This window comes from Sapajus apella, unplaced genomic scaffold (assembly GCF_009761245.1).
Source record: "Sapajus apella isolate SASKATOON/1434 unplaced genomic scaffold, GSC_monkey_1.0 scaffold8, whole genome shotgun sequence".
In the NCBI taxonomy this organism is placed as follows: Eukaryota; Metazoa; Chordata; class Mammalia; order Primates; family Cebidae; genus Sapajus; species Sapajus apella.
The window spans coordinates 6,785,999-6,798,122 of NW_022436948.1; the positions used below are offsets into that span (position 1 = coordinate 6,785,999).

Sequence of the window (12,124 nt, forward strand, 5' to 3'; positions counted from 1 at the left end):
CCTGGCCAACATGGTGAAACCCTGTGTCTACTAAAAATATAAAACTTCGCCAGGCATGGTGGTATGTGCCTGTAATCTCAGTACTCAAGAGGCTGAGGCAGGAAAATTGCTTGAACCCAGGAGGCAGAGGTTGCAGTGAGCCAAGACTGCACGACTGTGCTCCAGCCTGGGCGGCAGAGCAAGACTCCATCTGAAAAACAAAACAAAAAAGTAGTATGGGATGCTATTAAATACAGAAGGGCCTGATCTAATGTGGAGACTGATCATGCAAGGGTTAATAAGGGATTTCATATGCTTCATTCTTTTCATTTCACTCCCATGGAAAAATACGCTAGACTGATTAATAGGTCTGTGTTCCCAACTTCTGATCTCCTTGCCTCCCCTACAGCCCCATGAGATACACTGAAGAGACAGTTCTCCTCTTTTCTTTATGAGTTGGCTCAGAGATGAGAGAGCCCTGTAATGTTCCAAATTAAGTTTCACCAAACATCTTGAAAATATTCAAAATAAGCACACAAGTAAAATAGACTAACCGACAAGTCTAAGATGTCTCATTGCATTTAGAGCTATTAATGGAAGGAATAACTTCGCTAGTCCAGGCAACATACCAGGCACATTTTGATAAACAGGAAGTCCTTTTTAGAGCAAACGTAAATTTATGGTTCTGGGTGGTAAGCTGATCACATGGGATAGTGCCACGGAAAAAGCATTTTGCAGCATGCAAATATGATCAATACAAGCAACAGGAAGATAATGCAAAATCGTGTGATAATAAATACCTTGGCTGGGGGAGGGAGCTCATGCCTGTAATCCCAGTGCTTTGGGAAGCCAAGGCAGGAAGATCTCTTGAGCCCAGGAGTTTGAAATTACTATGATCGGACCACAGCATTTCAAGCTGAGTGATAGAGTTAAGAACCTGTCTCAAAAAAAAAAAAAAAGAAAGAAAAAAGAAAAATGTAAAAGTAGCATTTAGACAACTTTTTTTTTCTGCTTTTAGTTATTATCCTGGCCAACACTCCAAACCACAGATGTGGGTAACATCTAACCAAACTTAAGGCAGCTTCCTCCTGCAGGCTTATGAATGGAGCGTCCCTCAGACCGTGGAAGATAAACATGGCTATACCGCTGCCTCTGCTTTTATAGCTCATGTGAGTCAGGGAAAGCTGTAACTTGTTTACGTGATTTCAGGAGTCAGGCAGAACAAGTGCCCCTTAATACAGAGTAGGTTTGGGTTTTTTTTTTCTTTTCTTTCTTTTTTTTTTTTTTTTTTTTTTTTCTGTTCATGTCTTGAATATTAAATGGCTGCCCCTTAGAGGGAGTGATTCTTCTCTAAAGCTGCAAAAGCTGAGCCATATGGGAGAGAAGCAAGGGGCCTTTCCTTTCCATATTTGGAAACCAGGCTTCATTTGTGAGCAGGAGAGAATAATGTGACCAATTTATGACTGGCTTAGTGTTGTTGTTGTTGTTTTGCCACCCCCCACAGTGTTCTTTTTAAAATAACACTCAGGGCCGGGCACAGTGGCTCACACCTGTAATCCCAGCACTTTGGAAGAACGAGGCAGGCAGGTCACCTGAGGCTAGGAGTTTGAGACCAACCTGACCAACATGGAGAAATCCCCTCTCTACTAAAAATATAAAATTAGCCAGGTGTGATGGTGGGAGCCTGTAATCCCAGCTACCCAGGAGGCTAAGGCAGGAGAATTGCTTGAACCTGGGAGGCGGAGGTTGAGGTGAGCTGAGATCGAGCCATTGCACTCCAGCCTGGGAAGCAAGAGCAAAACTCCATCTCAAAAAAAAAAAAAAAAAAAAAATCAGTACTGTGGACTGTGGACTGCTGCAGGGATTCATGTAATAACAGAAATTTCAGTCATCGTGTATCTAACGACGATTAATTACACAGTCATGTATCTATAAAGTTTGTAAGCAGGCTAGAAACATATGCTCTATGTCTGTATTTGTGTTTAGGTGTCACTAGTCAGCTCATCCATCATAGTGATGACAGACAAGCTGTGTCAAGCCCTGTATTTTTGCTCTCATTTGTGTCCCTTGTTCCTCATCCTTATGCAGCAGCCTGGATATCCAATAGAGTGGTGAGCCCTAAGCATTCACATGTTCTGACCATCACCTCTTTTCATACCTTCTTCGTGGCTCACAGGCTTGGGTCGCACCTACCCCCATTTATCTTCCATCTTCATCACGTGGACAAACCGGCTCAGACCCCAGGCTTCCTGGGAAGCAGTGTGGTCCAGCACAGCAGCGTAGGATCTGGAGGTCTTTCCATTCCTTCCCTTCCCTTCCACTCTCTACCGTCAGCTTGGTTTCTGCCCTGCCACTCACTGAAACTGCTTCATCAGGACAGTGGGTGACATCCCTAGTTGCCAACACTACAGGCACTTCACGTTCCCTATTTGATCCATCCACATGCCTGAGGTTTCAGCTCTCACCGAAACATTTCTTTTCTTTTCTTTCAAATGTTTCCTTCCTCCTGTGCTCCAGGCCTGTAGATGCAACTGCCTGCTGGACCCGGATGTTTCCCAAAACTTAGTGCATCAACAACAAACCCACCACCTTCCTCTCAAACTCTCTGCATCCCTAGCAAGGCAAATGGCCCCCCATCCACATGGCCTGGTGAGTACTGTGGAGTGCCAGGCCACATCGTCTCTTCTCCTTGTCCTTGCTGACAGAGCCTACATCTTGTTCAGGTGTCCACTGTGTCCATTCCTGGTCCAACTCCAGGGGTGGGCCTGATTTGGTCAAAAGGGTATCCTAGTCCCCCTGACTGTGACCAAATTCTAAGCAGTAAGAAAAGCCAATCGACTGACACTCGACAAGAGACATTTTTTGTCTAGACGCTGTAATCTGGATATGACATCTGGAATTTCAACTTCAGACAGAGAAAGAAGCCCACTCAGAAAGAGGCACAACAAAAGAGGAAAAAAAAGAAACTGGGGCCAGCTGTGGTGGCTCACGCCTGTAATCCCAGCACTTTGGGAGGCCGAGGTGGGTGGATCATCTGAGGTCAGGAGTTCGAGACCAGCCTGGCCAACATGGTGAAACCCTGCCTCTACTGAAAATACAAAAATTAGCCAGGTGTAGTGGTGGCTGCCTGTAATCCCAGCTACTTGGGAGGCTGAGGCAGGAGAACTGCTTGAACCCATGAGGCAGAAGATGCACTGAGCCAAGATTGTGCCTCTGTACTCCAGCCTGGGCAACAAGAGTGAAACTTCATCTCAAAGTGAAAAAAAAAAAAGAACCTGGGATTGTGATAACCCATTAAGCTGCCGAATCCATGGCCCAGGGCGAGCCTAATATGAATCCCCCATCCATCTTCTATTGTTGGAGATGATCTCCTTTCTGTTTTTGATGCCAATTTGGGTTGCTATTGCTCACGGCCAAAAGTCTCTGTCCTCTGTTTCACATCAGATGCACCGAAGAGTCCTGTCAGTCCCCACCAAAATAAATCCCCAGTTCCCCACCACCACCACTGATCCATCCCTACCACCAATATCCTAGTCATTCATTGCCTAAATGACTTCAATATGTCCCCCTGATCTCCTCTGTCTCAAGGCAACCCGACCCTAAATCTCAACCCCTCAGGATAAACACTGTGTTTTCTTCCTTCAAGGCACTTACAACTATGTCAAAGTATCCTGTTTACTTATTTATTGTTGTCTTCTCATGCTACAGCACAAGTCTTACGAGGACAGTCAGCTTGACTCTTTTTTTGCGGGGGAAAGGATCTCTCTATGTCGCCCAGGCTGGAGTGCAGTGACACAATCTCAGCTCACTGCAGCCTCCGCCATTCAGGTTCAAATGATTCTCCAGACTCAGCTGCCAAGAGTAGCTGTGATTACAGGCATGCACCTCTCCCTATGTTGCTCAGGCTGGGCTGGACTCTTGGGCTCAAGCAATCCTCCTGCCTTGGCTTCCCAAAGTGCTAGGATTATAGGCACGAGCCACCGCACTCTATCATTTCTTTTATTCAAACCACTTTATTTAGGTATGATTGACATATAAAAACTGTACATATTGAATGTAAACATCTGGATGAGATTAGGGATAAGTAAAATATACACTTGTGAAACCATTACCACCATTACGGCCATAAACAATACTCATCCCCTTGCAGTTTCACTGCACCTCCTTTATTATGATTGCTGCTATTTTTGTGGCAGAAATTCTTAACACATTAAGATCTACTCTCTGCCGGGCGCGGTGGCTCAAGCCTGTAATCCCAGCACTTTGGGAGGCCGAGGCGGGTGGATCACGAGGTCAAGAGATCGAGACCATCCTGGTCAACGTGGTGAAACCCCGTCTCTACTAAAAATACAAAAAATTAGCTGGGCATGGTGGTGCGTGCCTGTAATCCCAACTACTCAGGAGGCTGAGGCAGGAGAATTGCCTGAACCCAGGAGGCGGAGGTTGCGGTGAGCCGAGATCGCGCCATTGCACTCCAGCCTGGGTAACATGAGTGAAACTTCGTCTCAAAAAAAAAAAAAAAAAAAAAAAAAAAAAAAAAAAAGATCTACTCTCTTAGCAAATTTTTAGTATACAATACTTTTTTAAAGAGATAGGTGTCTCACTATGTTGCCCAGGCTGGTTTTCTCAAAGTCCTGAACTCAAGTAATCCTCCCCCATCACCCTGTGCCCATTGAGTATTCATGGTGTCCTTGACAAAAATTAGTTGTTGGCTGGGCATGGTGGCTCACACCTGTAATCCCAGACCTTTGGAAGTCCAAGATGTGTAGATCACCTGAGGTCAGGAGTTTGAGACAGTTTGACCAATATGGTGAAACCCCACCTCTACTAAAAATACAAAAATTAGCCAGGTGTGGTGGTGTGTGCCTGTAGTCCCAGCTACTCAGGAGGCTGAGGCGGGAGAATTGCTTGAACTTGGGAGGCAGAGGTTGCAGTGAGCCAAGATCGGGCCATTACACCACAGCCTGGGCGACAGTGAGACTCACTCTAAAAAAAAAAAAAAACTTGTCCATGGGAGGCTGAGGCAGGGTGATGGCTTGAGCCCAGGATGGGGAACATAGTGAGGCCTTGTTTCAAAAAAAAAATTTAAAAACTAGCCAGACATTGAAATATGCACCTGTAATCCAGCTCCTCAGGAGGCTAAGAGAATTGTTTGAGCCCAGAGGCTACAGTGAGCCATGATCACGTCACCGCACTCCAGCAAATAGAGCGAGACCCTGTCTCAAAAAAGAGAAGGGAAGGAAGGAAGGAAGTTATCAGAGAAGGAATGTGTCCACCTAGGTGTCCACCTAGGTACAATACTTGTTTATATATAGGATTAATAAAAGATCATGGGGAGATGTGCTCTGCTACAAGGGTTTGTGATAGAGGATTAATTTTCCTAATTACTATGTTGTGTAAGAATCGATATTATTATCTTTTAAAGCAAAATTAGGAATGCTTCTGTTCTCAAGATATTGCGATATCAGGACCCTCTTAAGTCTGGGTCACTTTAGTAAACATTATCAATCTGTTCCTTTAACCGTAACATCTGGAGGCCAGGAATACCTGACTTACCGGGAATGCAGTCCAGCAAGTCCCAGCCTCATTTTTTGTTGCCCTCAAGATGGAGTCTCTCTGGTTCGAACACCTCTCACATATTTCTCCCTTCCCTTTACAAGAGGACCCTTAATCCTAAAGTTTGCAAAGGGACAAAGATCTGTCTTCTGTAACTCCTTCAGGTTGAATAGGAGTGATGATATTCCTGCCTAATTATTGGTTCTCCTGCATTCAGAGTAGAGAGGAGCTCAGCCAGAAAGCTTTGGTATCATGAGGGTTGTTCGTAACTCCAAGTTCCAACAAAAGGCGATATCTGGAAGCTTAGTAAGTGTCCAGTTTAAGTAAGCTTGTCTTGCATTCCTACACGAAGAATACAACCACAATATATTCCACAACAGCAAAACAAAATAAGTAAATTCATTCCAAGTAAACTAAACAGAAAGGCTTTCCAAGAACTGGGCAGTTACTGAAACCAAGCTGATATAGGGTAGACTGAGAGTACATTAATGGCAGAGATATGAGTGTCTAAAGCTTTCCCAGCCTCAGTAATGTTATGTGAATAGTCTGGAACATACACACAACATTTGGTTTTGATCAAGGCACAAGCTCCCCCTTGGGCCACTGTTAAAATGTCCAAAGCCATACGGTTTTGTAAGCCTACCTGCCTAATCTGAGAATTTTCTTCAGGATGGTAAGGGCATGGCATGTATTATTGAAAGCTGCAGCTATGTGCTTGGCTAAGGCTTTAGCTTGTAACTTGGTACCGACGATAGCTGCCTGTGAGGACAATACAGACATCGGGTATAACTACCAAGATGCTCATTTCTGTCACCTATAGCGAGCCTTTACAATTTCCCAGTGAGATGGGAGAGAGTCCAGTTTGGTGAGGATACATCCCGGGAGATAAGGATGACCCCACATACACCTTCTGGTCCAGTTAGAAGGTAAGTATAGCCAGCCATGAGTTCCACAAGCCCATAACCATTCCCAAGGAGAAGAGTAGGCATCCATTTTTGGCAAATTATGTTGCCATCCCATCCACATCTGGTCTGCTAAAAAAAGGGTCCCATTACATTGCTGAGATGGCAACCAGCTCGTATCACAGGTTCTAGTCTGGTGGTTACTATTGTGCCTTTCAAAACATAGAGGTGCTTCGCCTGACACCTGTATTTGAACAGCTGTCTTTTCCCTAAGTCCACGTGTACAGCATAATCTAAAATTGGGGCGGAGTTTGCCTGCTTCCTAATTAGATTAAAAAGGTGTTGGCCAGGTGCTGTAGCTCATGCCTATAATGCTAACACTTTGGGAAGCCAAGACAGGCAAATCACTTGAGGCCAGGAGTTCAAGACCAGCCTGGCTAACATGGCAAAACCCGAGTCTACTAAAAAAAAAAAAAAAAAGACAAAATGAGCCAGGCCCGGTGGCAGGCTCCTGTAATCCCAGCTACCCCAGAGGCTGAGGGAGGAGAATGGAGCAGAACCCAGGAGGTGGAGGTTGCGGTGAACTGAGGTCATGCCACTGCATTCCAGCCTGAGTGACAGAGCGAGACGCTATCTTAAAAATAAATAAAATAAAATAAAAATAAGAAGTGCCTTTTGCCTCCCACCACGATTCTGAGGACTCCCCACGCATGCAGAACTGTAAGTCCAATTAAACCTCTTTTTCTACCCAGTCTTGGGTATGTCTTTACCAGCAGCGTGAAAACAGACTAATACAACACCCTATGGCACATGGTAGGCCAATTCTCCAAAAGCTGAACGAATTGGGCTACAAAGTTTTGCCTCATCCTCCATAGTCACCTGACCTCTAGCCAAATGACTGCCACTTCTTTAAGCATCTCAACAACTTTTTGCATGGAAAATACTTCCACAAACAGAAAGATGCAGAAAATGCTTTCCGAGAGTTCATCAAATCCCAAAGCATGGATGTTTACACTACAGGAATAAACAAACATTTCTCATTGGCAAAAATTTGTTGATTGTAATTGTTCCTATTTTGATTAATAAAGATATGTTTGAACCTAGTTATAATTATTTAAAATTCATAGTTTGAAACCACAATTACTTTTGTACCAGCCTAGATTCTACCTGCATTTATTAAATTAAATTATCAGGGATATTGTCCTGTAACGTTCTTTTCTTATAGTGTCCGTGGCTGGCTTTGGTATTAAGGCAATGACGGACTCATAAAATGAGTTTAGAAATGTTCCTTGCGTTTCAATTTTCTGGAAGAATTTGAGGATGGGCATTAATTCTTCATTAAATGTCTGGTAAAATTGACCAGAGAAGAATCTGATCATGGGCTTTTCTTCATTGGGAGGTTTTGATTACTGATTCAATCTCCTTACTCATATTGATCGGTTTAAATTTTCTTTCTTTATGGTTCAGTCTTGGCAGGATGTACATTTCTATGAATCTGTCCATTTCTTCTAGGTTATGCAAATTATTGGCATGTAATTATTCATAATAATCTCTTATGATCTTTTGTATTTCTGTGGTATCTGCTTTAATGTCTCTTCCTTTTATAATTTTATGCATTTGAGTGTTCTTTTATCCTTAGCCTAGCTAAAGGTTTGCCAATCTTGTCTATCTTTTTAAAAATTCAACTATTAGGCCGGGCGCGGTGGCTCAAGCCTGTAATCCCAGCACTGTGGGAGGCCGAGGCGGGTGGATCACGAGGTCAAGAGATCGAGACCATCCTGGTCAACACTGTGAAACCCCGTCTCTACTAAAAATACAAAAAATTAGCTGGGCATGGTGGCGCACGCCTGTAATCCCAGCGACTCAGGAGGCTGAGGCAGGAGAATTGCCTGAACCCAGGAGGCGGAGGTTGCGGTGAGCCGAGATCACGCCATTGCACTCCAGCCTGGGTAACAAGAGAGAAACTCCGTCTCAAAAAAAAAAATAAATAAAAATAAAAAAATAAAAAAATAAAAATTCAACTATTAGTATCATTGATCTTTTGTATTGTATTCTTATTTATTTCAGCTCTAATCTTTATTATTTCCTTCATTCTGCTAACTTTAGGCTTTGTTTTTCCTTTTCTAGTTCCTTGAGGTTAATATTAAGATGTTTGAGATCTCTTTTTTCTTAATGTAGGCATTTATTGCTATAAATGTCCCTTTTTTTTTTTTTTTTTTTTTTTTTTTAAGACAGGGTTTTACCATGTTGGTCATGCTGGTCTTGAACTCCCGACCTCATGTGATCCGCCCACCTTGGCCTCCAAAGTCCTTGGATTACAGGCGTGAGCCACCACGCCTGGCCTGATTTCTAGTTTCATAGTATTGTAGTGAGAAAAAAAGATGTCTGACATAATTTCAGTCTTCTGGGCTGGGTGCAGTGGCTCATGCCTGTAATCTCAGTACTTTGAGAGGCCAAAGTGGGCAGATCACTTGATGTCAGGAGTTGGAGACCAGCCTGGCCAACACAGTGAAACCCTGTCTCTAATAAAAATACAAAAATTAGCAAGACCTGGTGGTGCATGCCTGTAATCCCAACTACTCAGAAGGCGAATCGCTTGAACCCAGGAGGCAGAGGTGGCAGTGAGCTGAGATGGTGCCACTGCACTCCAGCATCGGCAACAGAGCGAGAGCCCACCTCAAAAAATAATAATCATTTCAATCTTCTTAAATCTGTTAAACCTTTATAAAAGTTTATGATCTACCCTGGGAAATGTTCCACATGCATTTGAGAAGAATGTATACTCTGCTGCTGTTAGATGAAATGTTCTGTATATGTCTGCTCTATATATTGGTTATAATGGTTGTTCAAGTCACTCTGTTGTCCAGGCTGGAGTGCAGTGGCACAATTTCAGCTCACTGCAACCTTCGCCTCCTGGGTTCAAGTGATGCTCGAGCCTCAGCCTCCTGAGTAGGTGTGATTCCAGATGTGCACCACCACACCCAGCTAATTTTTGTACTTTTAGTAGAGGCAGGATTTCACCATTTTTGGCCATGCTGGTCTTGAACTCCTGGCCTCAAGTGATCCACCCACCTCAGACTCCAAAAGTGCTGGGATTATTGGCATAAGCCACTGCTCTCAGACCGAGATTCTTTATGTTTGACTTTTGACAAATATGTCTCAAGAACCTCATTATGCTCAAGTATTTTGAGTATTATAGGCTTCATGGGGATGGATGTTTGTTTTCCTCTCTAGATTTGGGAATTTTTCTGTCATTACTTCCTGAAGTAAGTTTTCCATCCCTTTCTTTCTGTGCTCCTCCTTGGATTCCCATAATGCATATACTGGCTGGACTGATGATGTCCCATAAGTTTCATAAACTTTCCTCACTCATTTTCATTCTTTTTCATTACAATGAAAATGGTTGAGATGATAAATGTTATATGTACTTTATCACCATTTAAAAAAAATGTTTGCTACATCTATACAGTGGAATACAATGCAGTAATAAAAAGAAAGAAAAATTTTTAAAGGACGGATAAAAAACAATGTCTACTGTTGAGTGAAAATGCGTGGGCACCTAACAGTGTAAAAACTAAGGAGGAGGAAAATACACATTAATTTGCTTGTACAAAATATCTCAAGAGGGATACATAAAAAGCGGCAACATTGGTTTCTTCTTAGAAGTAGATAGCCATGGGGAACAGAAGCAGAAGGGAGACTTCTCTGGAAATCTTTTTGGTACTTTGGAATTTTTGTTCAAGACAGGGTTTCACTCTGTCGCCCAGGCCGGAGTGCAGTGGAGTGTACAATCATAGCTCACTGCAGCCTTGACTTCCTGGGCTCAAGTGATCCTCCCACTGCAGCATTTCGAGTAGCTGGAAGTATAGGTGTGTGCCACCACACCCAGCTAATTTTTTTTTATTAATTTTGTAGAGCTGGGGTCTTGCATTGTTGCCCAGGATGGAACCTTTGGAATTTTGAATCACAGAAACCATTTTACAAAAATAAATGAAAATGCAAAACATGGTGTCTATATACTGCTCACACTTTTATGTTGGCATCACAAACTAAAATTCCACCAGAAGCCCGGTAGGAAATACAAGGGAGTGAAATCAGCATGTCTGGAACCTTGGCAACTGGAGAAAGAACACCTCTTTACAGGATACAAGGTCAAGTGCAGTCTTGGCACAAAGGATGCCAAGAGAAGTTGAAGAGTTAAATTTGTATGTGAAAATTTCTGACTCTGACTTGTTGAAAAAATACTTTATTGATTATATATAACCAGAAATGTATACATAGGTTCACAGCTCAATTAGTATTCATGAAGTGAACACAGTGCAACCAACATCCAGATCAAGAAAGAGAGAATAGCCAGCCCAGCCAGTCACTAGCTCCCCACCTCAACCCCAACGAGGAACCACTATCCTGACTTCTAACAGACTGGATTAGTTTTGCCTGCTTCTGTACATTATATAAACAGAATCGCATGATATATACACTTTTGGGTCTGGCATCTTTCTCTCTACATTATGCTAGTGAAATTAATCGTACTGTCTTATGTAGTTGCATATGGGTCATTTTCATTGCTGATGGTCTTCCATTTATTCACCTATTCTTCTGTTGATTGGCATTTAGGTTGCTCTCTGTTTGGGCTTATAACACATTGTTCACCTATAAATATTCTATTTCATGTCTTCTGGTGAAATATTTAAGCATTTTTGTTGTGTATCTTTCCTGAGTCCTGAAAGTGTCTGTTTAGGTTTAAAAGATACTGCCAGCTGGGCATGGTGACACATGCTTGTAGTCCCAACTACTTGGGAGACTGAGGCAGCCCAAACTTGAATCCAGTTCTGGGCTGCAGTGTGTTAGGCCGATCAGGTGTCTACACTGTGATTAGCATCATTATAGTGACCTCCCAGGGAGCAAAAGACCCACACGTTTGCCTATGAAGGGTGAACCGGCCCAGGTCAGAAACGGAGCAGGTCAAAACTCCCATGCTGATCAGTAGTGGGATCATACCTGTAAACAGCACTGCATTCCAGCCTGGGCAACAAAGTGAGACCCTGTTTGTTTTAAATATATATATATAAGGCCAGGCGCGGTGGCTCACGCCTGTAATCCCAGCACTTTGGGAGGCCGAGGCGGGAGGATCACGAGGTCAACAGATAGAGACCATCCTGGTCAACATGGTGAAACCCTGTCTCTACTAAAAATACAAAAATTAGCTGGGCATGGTGGTGCACGCCTGTAGTCCCAGCTACTCGGGAGGCTGAGGTGGGAGAACTGCTTGAACCCAGGTGGCGGAGGTTGTGGTGAGCCGAGATCGTGCCATTGCATTCCAGCCTGGGTAACAAGAGCAAAGCTCCATCTCAAAATAAAAATAAAAATAAAAATTAAAAAAAAAAAAAATATATATATATATATATATATATACACACACACTGCCAAATAATTTTTCATTTGAGTTCTGGTTGCTCCATTTGTTTGTGTTGGCAACTTAAAAAAACTAGGCCAAATAAATAATCTGTGGACCATCAAGTTGTCACCTCTGGCCTAGCGCAGCTTCAGTTCTTATGGGAGAAAGATCTTTATGGGGTAAGTCCAAAAGCATATCACTCCCTTGCTTAAGACCTTGCAGTATCCCTCAATCTTTGAATGACTGAACTCCATGACGGGCTGCTGCTCTTTTTTTTTTTTTTTTTTTT

At 43.0% G+C, this 12,124-nt stretch overlaps 1 protein-coding gene across 1 annotated transcript in view; it reads right to left on the reverse strand.

Annotated features, from left to right (window-relative positions):
• GET1 (guided entry of tail-anchored proteins factor 1) overlaps nt 1-12,124 on the reverse strand; it is a 37,231-nt gene that overhangs the window by 24,310 nt on the left and 797 nt on the right. The gene's annotated exons all lie outside the window — the stretch shown is intronic.